Raw genomic sequence first — 15545 nt, forward strand, 5'->3', positions numbered from 1 at the left:
TATTGTTGGGACAATGGAGACCTGGTGGGACACTACGCATGACTGGTCTAGATAAATAGAGGGCTATATGCAGCATGGAAGGGATTGGGTAGGAAATAAGGGAGGAGGTATAGCTCTTTATGTAAAGGAGTGGTATACATCCTTGGAGACCCAAATTGGTTTGGGAGACGGGTGACTCAAGACCCTGTGGATCAAGTACAGGATGAAGAGAAGGGGACTTGATGTTAGGCATCTACTACAGACCACCACACCAGGAAGAGGATCTGGATCTGGAATTTTCCAGAGAACTGATGGAGACTGCACATTCAAGGGACATGGTTATCATGGGTGACCTCAATTCCCCTGACACCTGCTGGGAGGAGTAGTCATCCAGATCTGACTGATCACATAGGTTTTTGACCTGCATGGAAGATCTTTATTTCATAGATTTCATAGATTTCCTAGACATTAGGGCTGGAATGGACCTCGGAAGATCATCGAGTCCAGCCCCCTGCCCAAAGGGCAGGAAGTCAGCTGGGGTCATAGGATCCCAGCAAGATAAGCATCCAATTTGCTCTTGAAGGTGTTCAGAGTAGGTGCTTGAACCACCTCCGCTGGCAGGCTGTTCCAGACCTTGGGGGCTTGGACAGTAAAGAAATTCTTCCTTTTGTCCAGCCTGAAACAGTCTCGTCGTAGTTTATGACCATTCGACCTCGTCATCCCTTGGGGCACGCTGGTGAACAAGCGTTCCCCCAGATCCTGGTGGTCACCCCGATAAACTTATAGGTGGCCATCAGATCACCCCTGAACCTGTGCTTTTCCAGGCTAAAGAGCCCCAAGGCTCTCAGCCTGTTGTCATAAGATCTGTTTTCCTGACCTCTGATATTTAGTACAGGAGGTGAACGAGCTGACTAGGGGGAAGGCTTTGTTGGATTTGGTTCTAACCAAAGGAGACAACTTGGTGGAAGAGCTGAAGGTTGAGGCTAATCTGAGAGCTAGTGATCATGAGATGATAGAATTCACTATCCATCATAGGGCAGGGAAATCAGCCAGTAGGTGCTTGACTTCAGGAAGGCTGATTTCAGTGAACTTAGGAAAATAGTGAGAGAGACCTTATGGAAAGAGGGCTGGAGGGGAAGGGAGTTCAGGAAGATAGGTCATTCCTCAAAGGAGTGATTCTCAGAGCAAAGAAAAGGTCCATTCCTGCATACAGAAAAGGTGATAAAGGGGCTGGGAAGCCCTCTTGGCTAACCAGAGAAGCCAAGAAGTGCTTAAAAAAGAAAAAGGAGGCTTACAGACAGTGGAAACAAGGGTTGGTCACCAAGGAGGAATGCACAAGTATAACCTGTATTTGTACGGAAAGGATAAGGAAGGCAAAGGCGGCAACTGAGATCAGGTTGGCAGCCGAAATCAAGGACAACAAGAAGTCCTTCTTTAGGTATACAGGGAGCAGGAGGAAGACCAAGGGAAATGTGGGGCCCTTGTAGAATGGGATGGGACAACTGATAACCAGGGATCCTGGTTTTCCCTGATAAAAAGTTGCAAATTCTCTGATAAACCCCCAGAAGTCTGTGATTAAAATTAAAGCCCCATCCATAGTTCCCCTGGACCTATTGGTGCCCTTCACTCCTCACCACAGCCTCCCTAGCCCTATTGGTGCCCTTCACGCCCTACACAACAGCAGGCACACACACATACACAGGCACACATGCATGCAGGCACAGTCACAGTCACAGGCAGGCACAGTCACACACCCAACAGGTAAGTGTGTGTGGGGGGCGGGGGAGAGGGAAGGGGCTGGAAGGACCCAGATGGAGAATGGTGAGGTGGGGAGGGGAGTTTGTGCCTGTGCCTGTGCCTGTACCTGCTCCTAGGAGCAGCCCTGGGGGGCAAGGGCAGTGGTGCCCCTCTGCAGGCCGCACACAAGCTGCCCGCGGAGGGGAGAGGGCCACCACCGCCACTACCATACCTGCTACTGCGGCACTCCGTGCCACTTGACTGTGGAACCATGCGGGAAGACAGCGTAGCAGCAGTGGTGGCAGTGAGGTGGCCGTGGCTCCACAAGCAAGCAGCACAACCGGCAGGGGACTGGCCTCATAGCTCTGCGGACACAGCTCTGCAGCTGCACAGCTCTGCAGGCAAGTGGCATGGGACACAACAGCAGCGGTGGTGGTGTGTTGGCAGCTGCTGTGTGTGAGCCCTCTACCCCCAGCTGACCAGCTTGTGTGCAGCCTGCAGAGCCATGCAGCTGGCCACAGGAAGGCAGCACAGGGCACAGCAGAGGCAGTGGTGGTGGCAGCCGCCACATGCAAAGCCTCCTTCTCCCCTGGCCGGCTGTGCTGTTCGCCTTGGGAGCCATCACCACCTTGCTGCTGCTGCCATGCCCCGTGCTGCCTTCCTGTGGTCAGCCACATGGCTTCACGGGCAAGTGATGTGGTCACAGCTCCACAGCCTCACGGCTCTGCAGACAAGTGATATGGGGCACAGCAGCAGCAGGCAGGGTGGTGGTGGTGGCGGCCACTCCAGAGCCGCTTCAGTTTCATGTGCTGCTGGCTGGGTGGCCACTCTAGGGCTTCTCCCAACACCTCCCTGCTCCCTGCCAGAGTGCCTGACCGGCTGCACATGGAACGCAAGCGGCTTGATCGGCCTGAGTCGGCTCAGGGCTTCCATGTGTGGCTTCCCTTAAGGGCGTGGAGGCACCAAGCCCAGTCAGGCCAATCAAGCCACTTGTGTCCCATGTGCAGCCAGCCAGGCACTCCGGCAGGGAGCAGGGAGGTGTTGGGGAAAGACACGGAGTGCCTGGCAAGCTGCATGTGGAACGCAAGTGGCTTGATGGGCCTGACCCAGCTTGGCTCCTCCATGCCCTTAAGGGTAGCCGCACATGGAGGTGACGAGCCCAGTTGGGCTGATCAAGCTGCTCGTGTTACATGTGCAGCCAGCCAGGCACTCCATGTCTTTCCTCAACACCTCCCCAGTCCCTCAGCCCCCAGCCAGCTTCCTCCCCAGCTCTACCTGCAACCCCCAGCCCCCTCCAAGCCCCACTTACCTTACAGGCTCCAGAAGGAAAGTGAGCCTGACCCAACCCTTAGGACTAACTATAAGCCCCAGGCCCCACACTTCCCCCCCCTCCTGCTCCCTCCCTCTGCCCCTCTGGGCAGGGTTGGGGCATTCCCTCCCTTTTTACAATCAACTCTTGCAGGGTGGAACTCTGCCAGCCTGCAGAGCTCTTTGCAAAAGTGGGAAATCCACGGTTTTCTCTGCTAAAAGGGAAAATCTGTGTTTTCTCGATAGACATGGGAAATCTGTGGAGAAATGGACATAAACTGTTAGAGGATGGTTTCAGGTTGGATGTAAGGAAGAACTTCTTTATGGTAGGGGTGATGTCACCAGATTTGTGCATCACTTTGTGGTGTGCTTATTTATTAGGGATACATTTCTAGGGTCTTTGTAATTCTATTAATGGGCTGCTTGTGGTACTTGTGCTTCTATACGGAGCTGTATCTCTCCCTTCTGCAGGTCCTCACCCCCAATGGAGCTATCTTGCAAGACTCAGTTTCAATGGGGCTGGGTTCCTCCAGCCACCAAATCAGTCAAATACACACACACACACACACACACACACACACACACACACACACACACTAATGTGACACGCCTGACCCAGCCAGGTTGATCAGCATGTACAGGCTGACACCCTCATATGCCAGGAATCAGTTCATTAAGGTAACAATAAAATGCAGTCAGACACAAGCACACAGGTAAACAGAATACCTCTGAATCAGGCTGGGTGTCCAGTTGACACCCTCATGGGCCAGCATTCAGTTCATTAGGGCATGTCTGAGCCAAACTAGGTCAATCAGCCTATACATGCTGATCCCCTTATGTGTCTCAAACTCAGCATGTCCCAAACTTTTGCCTTAACTGTCCTAGTAGTTGTAGCCTCTTGATAAGTGGACCCCACAGTATTTTTGGGCTTCACAGGGATCTTTGGCTTAGGTAAAAGAAGCATTGCTGCAGAGCAAGTGGGGAACGGGAATAAGAAAAGGAAAAATTCACCCGGTTACCACCAGTTTGACTATAAAAGTTATTCATTGCTAAGTATATGAAATATATGATTCATGTACACATGCAAGGGAAAACAAACAAAAACAATTACAGTATTACCCCGGTTTAATTGAGTACTTGGGGAAACGTAGCTCAAGCTTAACTAATAAAATTCAGGTACAGAAAGTTATGCCTAGAGAGAGAAAGAAAAAGAGAGAGAGAAAGAGAGAGAAAGAGAAATGGAGAGGTGGGATCTCACGGTTCTAAGGCACTTCGGTGGTTTGTTGACCGGCAAAGTTACTAACGTGATCACTGAAGGTCAAACAGGCAACGGAAAGAGATGATCTGTTTATCCCAGCTTCTCGAGAACAACAGCAGATGGTGTCAGAGAGATTTCTCCCTCTTGAAGCACACTGTTTGCTGCTTTACAGCTTTCTTATACCCTTAGTTCAGCCTCTTCAAAGGATTCTTTTACTTGTGTAAATCAAGAGGGTCCCAAGCTGTAATTGACGGAAAATCCTGTTATATCCACAGTTTCCATTTAAATAAATTACCTTTTTCAGTGACAAGAGGTTGTCTCAGGGGCAGGCAATTATTTTGAGCAGAGGGCTAGGTACCCAGTTTTGACTGGCTGTCGAGGGCCACATGGGTAGCCCCGCCCCTTAACAGCTGCCCCACCCCTTGACAGGTGTGCCCCACCCCTGGTCACCATCTTGAGACCAATGTCCCAGGGCCAGCATCAGCGGGGCCCAAAACAAGGCACAGGCTGGCAAGGGTCTGTGGAGCCAGGCTGGGCTGCACGAGCAGGGAGTGGGGAGCTGGCCTAGCTCCATAGAGCCCTTGCCAGCTGGGACCCTGCACTCCTGCCACCCTGCTCTGGGCCCCACCGGCACTAGCCCCAGGACACCGGTGTGGGCCCTGTGCTCCCACTAGCTCCCCACCTGCTCACACCCAGTGCCCCCCAGCCCCGCAGTACAGGAGGGGGGTAGCACACAGCCCCAACCCCCTGCTCACCAGCAGGGAAGAAGCTCATGTTGAGTGTGGGAAAAAGCAGCCCCTCACCTGCCCCATTGCCAGCACCCCACGTTGCAGCGACTCGCAGCCCTTGCAGGGCTGTCTGAAGCAGCCACAGGCAGCCCCAGGCAGGCTGCGAGTGGCTGCGGCGCAGGGCGCTGGCCATGGGGTGTGCGAGGGGCTACTTTTCCCCACACTCAGAACCAGCTGGGAGGCAGGCCCCACTGTTGTTGGAGCCCACTGGGCTTCCCCTGGATCCTACTGCCCTTGGTTCCTGTCATTTTTGACAGGATCTAAGGGCAGAGAAATATTAATTTTCCAAAATTTCTTAGGGGCCCTGCAGGCCAGGTAGATTGGCCTCATGGGCCGGATGCAGCCCACAGGCTGTATTTTGCCCACCCCTGGGTTATCTGGTTTGAAATATCTCAAGAAACTGATTAACAGCCAGGAAAGACGTAAACTTTTAAGGAGTAACCAGACACCTAGGAGCCAGCTTGAAATTATTATGAATATAGAATATATACTGGAAGGGATACCACATTGTTTCTTCTCAGCTGGCCTAGCTATGCTTGCACTGTGAAGTCAGCATCAGTGTTTTGTATTTTCCCTGTTGTGAATAAGCCTCAGCTTAGCATGACTTTCAGATCTTACTGTAGTCTTTTAATATACTTAAGGGGATTACTTGGAGTGTTCATAAACTTTGTGGGGAGGACTTCTACTAGTCATCCTGGGAAAAGTATGACAGCTTTATAGTCAGGGCTCCAACAGGTTGGATGTTGTGATGAACCCTTAACCATTGTTCAAATGTTGCCCATACCCCCTCTGACTCGGTCTCTTGCCACAGCATTCCCTAACCCGGCAACAGAGTTTTAGTCATTCAAGTTTTAATAGGCCTCCCATACTGGGACCATGGAATGTATGGCCTGAGTTGCCTATTAAACTTTTCTTCTGCTTAGTTCTGGTTAGATGGGGGGGGATAGAAAAAGTTCTTTCTAAATCCAGCAAGCTGGGTGCCAGGTTTCCCTCAGGAACACAACGCTGACAGGTAACATAGGCCGCCGTGGCCAGCCCTATGAGAAAAGACTGAGGGACCTGAATCTCTTCAGTCTCCACAAGAGGAGACTGAGGGGGGATCTTGTGGCTGCCTACAACCTTATCAGGACCACCAGCAGGGACTCAGGGAAAGTCTGTTCACCGGGGCCCCCCTTGGAGTCACCAGGAACAACGGCCACAAGCTAAGGGAGGATAGGTTTAGGTTAGATATTAGGAAGAACTACTTCACAGTAAGGGTGGCCAGGGCCTGGAATAGGCTTCCCAGAGAGGTGGTGCTCTCACCTTCCGTGGAGATCTTCAAGAGGAGACTGGATAGGCACCTGGCTGGGGTCTTATGACCCCTCTCACCCCCAGTGCTCCTTCCTGCCCATGGCAGGGGTCGGACTAGACCTTCAATTTTAATTACCAGTTGAACTAACTTAGCAGACTGTTTCACTAGGCACCTTGCCGTGTTAATTCAAATCACCATTCTGGGTCCAGTGAATAACACCTGCCTCTGAGGCCCTTGGTTGTAGTTCTCCATGTTTCACAGCATTAGGAGCCCTTAGGCCCCGCCCATGGAAGTGATGTCTTTAATGAACGCGATGAGATTAGCCTCCGAGGCAGGAGGCTATGGCCATCTCTAGTGAGGAAGCAGTGGCCACTGGGCACATCTCCACGAGATGCTAGAAGTGCAGTAGACTAATTCTTCAGCAAGTTAGTATGTCACAGCAAAAGATGTACTAATGCACTAATGTGCAGTACAGTTAGTCTGCTGTGCATTAATGTCACATCAAAGGCATGCACCTGTTATTACAGGTACTAAGTTTAATGCACCATAATTATGGTGCATCAATGCACATGAGACATGCCCACTGTTATTAGGGGAGCTGTGACAGGCTTTAAGTCTTTCTACGTAACCAAAAGATGAGGTGACCTGCGTCCTCCCTATTTAAGGCAGAGGCTACTGGTCAAAAGAGGAACCCAAAATGGACTTTTCTGCAAAGAATAAACTGAGGTTCAGCAAGCAGGTTGGAGCTTGGGAGTATTTAACTCTCACTGCATCCCAGACACTGCTTGGAGTGCTTGCTCTCGAACATGTTCTGTCCACCTACTCCCTTGCACCAAACCTAGAAATGCAGCAGTGAAGCTGCCCTGGGGGTGCCCTTCATAGCTGCTTTTGAGACCTCAGTCTCCAGGGATGCCTGTAAACATGCAGGGAGGCTTCTCAGATGCACTGTAATTACAGCGTGTCGGAGCAGACTCAATTAATCCAGTCTGCTGGAGTGTGCTAATTTGCACATTCCAGCAGCCTCTGTGTGTTGTGTATCAGCATCCCCGTGTTTCAAAATGGTGGTGGAATGCACTTTAACTAAAGCTTGTTCAATGAGCTTTAGTTAAAGCACCCACACTGCCATTTTGAAGTGTGGGGATGTTGATACATGAGACTTGCCCCCTCTTCTTCACCCCCATTCCTGGAATACATGTACAGATGCCCAAGGATATTTGAGAGACTGCAGGGGCATCCCCAAAGAAACTTACCCACCATATTTGTGGGTTTGGCAAAAGCATAGGTGTGTGTTGGGTAGGGCATAAACAAGGGAGTACTGAAGCTGCAGTGTAGATGTAGTCTCAATATCTCTAAGTCTGAGAACTAGATTTGCTGCCACTGTATTGCATAAAGCCTGAGAAGGTCTGCAATGCACTGGTAACGTGAACTCCCCTAAACGTTCTGGCTGGCTTAGCTTTGCAATGCATCATTCCTGACTTGCTCTTGTTTTCATCTGTATTATCTTTATAGTAGCACCATTATTTTCCAACCAATTCCTGGGTGGCTTTGCTGTCAGTTTACTCAGAAATTAGCCCTGTTTCATTCCAGTCTTGATGTTTCAAAAGCACTTGCAATTCACTGTGTGTGATGACTTTCGTTGTACCGTGTTGCCTTGTTCTGCCTATCGCTGATTTTTTGGGTCCCATGCAGAGTAAAATGCTGTTCTATAAGGCTTCTAAAATACTTTTGCCTCAGATACCTTCCTGCTGCTGACAGAAAACCACACCTTTGCCAGCATTCTGGTGGAAATGCTGCTGCCAACATTTGCTGCAGTTCTCCTAGCATACCTTTCCTCACCGCAGGACCCTGTTGATGTCAGCCAGGACCAGGGGTCATACATTTCTCAGGCTGTTGCTTGCTTTCATTTTTGCTGCCTCTATGACTTGAACACTATGAAAATTAGCCCATTTGCTCCTTTGACTGACTGTAATTTTCAATGTACTCTGAAAAAGATCTGTTTTTGCATTTTCCCAAATATCTGTTTCCTTCAGGTGAACCACAACAGATGTACATGACATGGCCCCTAAGCCACTAATCTGGTGGTGCTTAGAAAACACCATCACCTGGAAACTGGAAAAACTTTCCTGTATGGATAGTATTGTTGTTTCTCTGTGATCAGCTTTATTCTGCATGACATTAGCATGTCTCAGAAGAGAACTTCCTGTGAGTCTTCTGATTTGAAACGGACTTGAGACTAGTATGGAAATGAGATCCAAGCACAATCAAACTCAGCCATAAGAGACACCTGGAAGCAGCTAGTAGTAGCCGTACGAAAATTTTGAGAACTATCTAAACACACGGCCAGGGACAAGTAATCATAGGTGCAGTTCAAGGAAGAAATTAGGCTTATTTGATTGCAAACTGGAGCCAATCCATGTTGTACTCTGTTCTATGCAGTGTCCTACTAGATTGCATACAGCAGGCTTCTCCAACACACGGCCCGCGGGCCGCCATGAAGCCCGCCAAGGCATTTTCTGAGGCCCTCGGTGCTGCGACGGGAAATGAAAGTAAACACTGTTTACTTTCGTTCCCATCCCTTGTCCCTCCCCCAGCCCCTCAGCAGCTTCCCAATGGCTGCTGAAGGACTGGGGAAGGGACAAGGTTCCCACATGCACTGCGTCAGCTTGACGTTGCCGACGCGGTGCATGTAGGAAGAGGAGTAGCCATGTGCCACTCAGGACAGGATGAGCCCGGCTGGAGCAGCAGGGGCTCGGCTGCGCTTTCCCCCTACCTGCGCAGGTCAGTCCCAAGTGGCACATGGCTCTGCCACCACCTCTGCTGGCTGGTGCCGACTGGGCAGGTCTGTCCAATCCGAGGCAGCATGTAGCTGAAGCTGGCTTCCCACGTGCTGCTAGGGATGGGAGGAGGCCGGCTGGGTCTGCACCAGCCAGCAGAAGCGGCAGCGGAGCCATGTGCTGCTCAGGACTGACCAGTGCAGGCAGGGGGAAAATGCGGCTCAGCCTCTGCCACTCCGGCCAGCCTCATCCCGTCCTGTCCCCAGCAGCACGTGAGAAGCCGACTTCAGCTGCATGCCCCGCCAGTCCCTCCGCGCCCATCATGCAGCTCCTTTAAGCCCTGCTCCGGGGGCGGTCCACACTGCATTGGTGGAGAAGGGGTGGCGCAGGGCAGGGCAGCTGGTTTCTCTCCGCTGCTTGCAGGAAGGTGCTTGTTGCTTTTCTGTGAGGTCCACTGCATTCATCACCCAAAAAGTCCATCAAAGTTAGGTGATAGGAAGGCCTTTTCCTCCACCCCCATCAGTGCTGGGTCCTGAGCCCCAAGTGCTGCCCGCCCAGGCCCAGGGGACTGCGCCGGCAACACCAGCACCTGCACCTGTGCCTGCTGGGGAGGGGAGGGAGGGTGGCGGGAGGAGAGGGGAGGTGAGCCCGCAGGGGGCAGCGCAGCATCACCTGGCTCCCATCTGCGGAAGGGCCTCCCAGCACCACTGTCGGTATGTGGGGCAGCAGCTGCGGCGCCTGCTGCCGTTGCCGGTGAAGAGCCGGGGAAAGAGCCCAGTGCTGCACAGCCCAGGCAGGACCTGCTGCCACTTCCTCGGGTGGCCTCGCCTCAGCCCGGGGCAGGAGCTGGCTGCTGCGGGTGGAGCCGGGGGCCCTGGGACTGCCACGCTCCTGCCCTGCCCTGCCCTGCCCTGCCCTGCCCCGCCGGCTGCTCCCAGTCCTGACTGCTCCTTGCAGCCATGAGGCCAAAAGCGCCGTGTGCCTTGTGCTGCTGAAAGGCCCAGGCGGCTGGGCTCCAGCTAACAGCCCCCAGCCCTGGAGCCTGCCAGCTGCCACTGGTCAAAGGCCACCTGAGCCAGGCTTTTATCCAGGAAGAGAAAACTAAACCCCTCCAGCTGCCCCCGAGCAGACAGCTCTACCCACACAGGGCTGCAGGCAGCCCTGCACCAACTCGGCTGCCTTGCAGCTGCACCCCCAGCCCAGAGCCACCAAACACCATGGGTGGAGGCCATCTCTCTCCCAGCCTGTACGGGCACGACCAAGAGGCCACAGGGGCCCAAAAAGTAAAAAATAAAAATTAATACAAAGTTGCACTAGAGAGGAGGAGGCTAGAGAACAAAGCAGGGAAGCCAGGGGCATCCCTGACCTTTCGCCTCCCCCTCAAAGGTGGTGTCCACAGCCACCAAGGCAGCAGAATGGGCATCCTTCTGTCTCAGACGCCTTGTGTGGTACAGGTGAGAGGTCTCAGCCACCTCCACCTTTAAAAAATAATAATAGGATGCAAAACTCTGAGGAACTCAGGCCAAGGCAGCCAGAAGGGGGTTGGGTCTGGCCTGCTGAGCCCCTGATTCCAGCCTGTTTCTTTCCAAGCAGTAAGTGTCTGGGAGGATGGGTTTGGGCAAAATTTGGCCGGGACACAAAGCAGCACCCAAGGCCTGGACCCTTTCCCTGCAAAGGTGCCAGGCCGACAAGGGGGGAATGCCAAAATAGCTTGCTGCTATAACCTGTTTATTTTAGTCAAATGTTTGGTATTATTTCATTGTTGCTTTTATATTGTTTGTATTTTGGATTTTAAACCTCATTTCCAGACCCATTTCATTGTCACTTCTTGCAACTTCATTGGTGTCAAAGGTCATGTGACATCACTTCCTGATGTGATGCCGTTTCCTGTGAGGTCTTTCAACATGGCTCACTGGCCCACTGGGTGATAAAAAGTTCATGATCCAGCCCCACATTCAAAAAGGTTGGACACCCCTAGCATAGAGGATCTTTGCAATGCTTGCTGGGAGATAGAAAAAACAAGGTGGGCCAGATGGAAAAGTTGCTGAATGAGAAATGACCAAGATATAGCAAGGAGCCTATCTGTATTTGCAGGGATTTAGATCCAGTGGCTGAGACAGTTTGGTACGAGGAAGAGGAATGTATCATTTCTTTGCAATATAATAAGGACAAAAAAGGACTAATTTTTCAAAGTAAAGCTTTGTTTATACATTTTCCAGTTTTTTATGGATGCCATCATTACTGTTAATACAAGGACAGAGTCCCCTCCATATACTACCCCCTCTATTCCTCCACCTCCACTCTTCACTGGCACAGGCAGGAGCTTCCAAGTCCTTTCCCAGCACACACAGCTTCATCTCCCTGTACGTTTCCAGTCTGAATCTCTCAGTAATGCTTATCCATAGCAGGCATCATGGACACAGATAAGAACACAAGCACCTGTCTCCCCAAAGCCACACCAAAAGATGCTCCACTGTTCTGGATGCAGCAGGCATGGCAGCTGGCCAAGTTAAGCCAGATGGCCAGATTCCATGCAGCAGGCACTGGTTTAAAAAAATGACATGGAAACAGCAATTTTTTAAAAATCTACAAATCAGAGAATATTTTTGCAAGAAATTATGCACCTGTCATCTGTCAGTGCAACTGTCGGTTCATACCCTCAACCCCAGCAGATGATTAGCAACAGTCATGAGAGCAAGAGTTCAAGAATTATGAACATACGTAAACCCAACAAACGTGCTGGTTAACCTCAGTCTTTATCTTCCTCCAGTCCCCAATACTCCAGTCTGAACATGATTCATAAAATAAATGCAAAGGCTCACAGGTCAGTTAGAAGGTTTTGCACTTTCTCTTGCACCCTACAACCCCTTAGCTTTCTTGGAACAACCTGATTAATACCATTTGTGCAGATAGCTTCAATACCAACTCATCAGTTTCTCCCTTATTCTCGTAAAGACTGTCTCTTTTTTTTGCTGGGAATCTCCTCAGATGTTTCAGAGGCATCTGCTATAAGTAACTTATACAGGTCGGTTTACAGAGAGCCCCAAACCCCATAGAGTGTTTGCATTCCTACAGTAATTTGTCTCCCCATTCCACATCCTCTTCTGATGTGAATTCTAGTTACATGTCCTTATCATGTCTAGTTACATGTCCTTAGTATTTGATATGGAGCTGAACCTGCTGCCAAGAAGCAGATAAGAGTGAATGTTGTCATCTGAGGGGAAGGAGCAAGGCCCACTCTCTAAAGAGAGGGCAGGTTGAAGCAAGAGGCCTAGGAGGTGAGTCTGAGATTTTTCTGGGATGAGGGAAAAATGACAGGTGAGAGCAGCCAGATAAGAGCAGCCAGCTTCAATGTGAAATTTTGAAAGTGCACACAAGGGCTCAACAGAAGGAGAGCTCAGGTGGTCCAGAAGCTGAGTTATGCACCAGTTAACCAGGACAGTGTCATTTACTGGATTCTAGCTTCCTCAAATCCACCTGTCAGATGGTGTACATAGACTATGGCAAAGAGAATTAACACTCCAGTGAGATGCACTTTATGGCTTTGCAGAATGCAGCTGCTGGTTCTTTTGCTTGTCACTCCACTACTTTGGGCAAACCATTAAATTTTGCCTCGCCGTCAATAAAATGGGGATAATCTAGATATCCAAAACCTCTATACAGATGCAATCACAATTTTAGGGTCTGAGCTCCAAAGCATTTAGGTACTTCACTTTAGCTAGATTTTTCAAGGTTTTTAGGCACCTAACTCTCATTGAAGTCAACTGTGTTGTTTCCAAGGGAGTTAGATGAGAAAATACCTTTGAGGATCTGGGCTGGATCAGATTTAAAAAAGTATTTTCATATCTAAAGTGCAGAACAGTACCTAAACATCTTTGAAAATCTGGCTGTAGACTCTACTATTTTTCCAACCAGGGGTGGGAAGAAGTTGAAGTTTGTTCTATAGTTTCACATTGCAAAGTACTAATTATTGCCTTCATTGGATCTTGTTAATGTTTATGTGTATTGGGAAGTTGTTAGCAAAGTGCCTGGCCTTCTAACTTATGCTGTCTACCCTTTTCCCCAGGGCAATTTAATCTTGTTGGCTCTAACATTACATGGTAAGATCTCCATTTCAGACTCAGTTTCTCATTTTGAGAGGGCCTGCTTCCACATTAAAGCTGCTTCACAATCCCCTGGGAGCAAGCAATATGCTACTGACATTGCCATATTAAAGGAACACTGTGACCACCAAGCCATAGGTCAGGTTTTGTCTTGTCCTGTGTCTAGCCCTCTTTTTGAAGCTGAGACACTACACCTTGTTTTTAATATTCATTGGGTAAGATGGATGGAGGCAATGGAGGAGTTTCTGCCCCATTGGGATCTGCTTTCTTCCAGAGCAGCATGCATATCAGTGAAACAGAATTCGGCCCGTAATGTGGGAGAAGATAAGTCACTTTAACTCCACTTGTAATGCTAAGAAAAAAAGTAGTGAACTAGTCTACATGAGGAAGTTACTAAGTAATAAGCTAGAGAGTGAATTTGCAGTGGAATGGTAGCATGGTGTTAAGTCCTCTTTTGGACATGCTTGGAACTTGGACAGACAACTTTATACCAAAGTAATCAGCATAGTGGTGATGTAAAAAAGGAATAGAAAGAGGATGCATATCCTAAACTGGGCTACCTTTGTCTAATCCAGCTCATACCACACAACAGTTTAGGAGTTACTGGGTATGTCTACATGAGGCACAGTAGACTGATTGACTGTGTTACAGCATCACAACAAAAAATATGCTATTCTGCTAATGCGCAGTAGTGTTAATTTACTGCCCATTAACTGTCATTAAAAAGTGTGTGATTGCGCTGATGTGCAATCATATGCTCAGTAGGGCAGCCTACCGAGCATTTATTTAGTACATCCTTTTGCAACTACTAAATTTAATGTGCAGTAGGCACTGTGCATTAATGAGCATGTAGACACGCACTGGGTACATCTACACGAGATGCTTAATGTGCAGTAGACTAAGGCCATACGAGGAAAGGCTGACAGATATGGGGACTGTTCAGCCTAGAAAAGAGAAGACTTTGGGGGGATTTGGTGGCAGCTTACAAATATATCAGGGGTGAGTGTCAGGGCTAGGTGAACAACTATTCACCAAAGTGCCCCAGGGGAAAACCAGCAATGGCCATAAACTCCTAAAAGAAGGTTTCAGACTGGATATAAGGGAAAACTTCTTCACGGTTCATGTGACCAGACTCTGGAATAGACTCCCAGCAGGGGTGGTACAGGCACCTTCCCTGGAGATCTTCCAAAGGAGACTAGACACACACCTTGCTGAGGTTTTTTGACTCCATCAGTCTTTCCTGCCCAGAGCAGGGGCACTGATCCTGATGATCTCACAAGGTCCCTTCCAGCCCTAAACATCTGTGAATTTGTAATTATATTGTGCATTAGTGTGTCATGGCAAAAGCTGTGCTAATGCACTAACGTACAGTAGGATTAAGCATACCACTGCACATTAAGCATCACAAAAATCTGTGCACCTTTGCTACTGTGCGGTAGCGCTGGCTACTGTGCATTTATGTAGTACCTCATGTAAGAGGTACTAACCTTAATGTGCAGTAGCAAAGGTGCATTGATGCATATTTAGACATGCCCACTGTCCACTTCCATCCAAAGATAGTGTTTGATGAAGGCAGACTATTTCCTGTCTCCCCTGCCATCCAGTGGCAATGGATGGTAATAGCCACCAGTTGTGTGCAGGAACTGCATATCTACTCTTTCATGATCCTGGTGTGTCTACATGAGACATTTACCACTGTAAAGATCAGTCCTTCATTCCCTTGTGTCTTCAAAAACACATCTGCCTGATCTTTACAAGAATCCTGTAAGCAGCAGCATTCCTCTATTCTGCATGGTTCTGCCACTGCATAAACTTTCATCAGCATTTTTTAGTTATCCCTTCAGGTTTTAACACAAGCATATGGTGTACTTTGCATATTTTGGCATATCTTCTAATGTTGATTAAGAATAGCTGTTTTCTGTCAAGGGGGAGGGGAAGGGAGGGCAGCACGTCTGGGTTTTAATCTTGTTTAGTAAAAAAGCAGGTTTGCTGATCTTACGAAGAAACCAGCCCATTATGCATTTCAATTGCTAGTCAATGCTGATGGGAGTCCTGAACCATGGGACACTGAAACAGAGTGAATGCTAACGGACAGGACTTAGTTGCTTTAGTATTATAATGCAGGTGATGAGGAGGAGGTGGGAAGCATCTGTTAGCAAGCTGCTAGGACTAAAGGCTATGAATAAATGGAGGCTTAAAAAGAGAAGATCTCTAGCGATCAGACCATTGAGGTTCTGAAGCTGAGGCCTACTCTGGTGCAGTGGGTGAGCCCTGATACAGGCATAGGAGCTCTGGAAATACCATTAC

At 49.4% G+C, this 15545-nt stretch overlaps 1 protein-coding gene across 1 annotated transcript in view; it reads left to right on the plus strand.

The window, feature by feature from the left end:
- Positions 1-15545, plus strand: part of BSN (bassoon presynaptic cytomatrix protein) — a 515952-nt gene that overhangs the window by 385512 nt on the left and 114895 nt on the right. The window lies entirely within an intron of this gene.

The sequence above is a fragment of the Crocodylus siamensis genome, chromosome 11 (genome assembly GCF_052110815.1).
Source record: "Crocodylus siamensis isolate JL-2025a chromosome 11, ASM5211081v1, whole genome shotgun sequence".
NCBI classification, from domain to species: domain Eukaryota; kingdom Metazoa; phylum Chordata; order Crocodylia; family Crocodylidae; genus Crocodylus; species Crocodylus siamensis.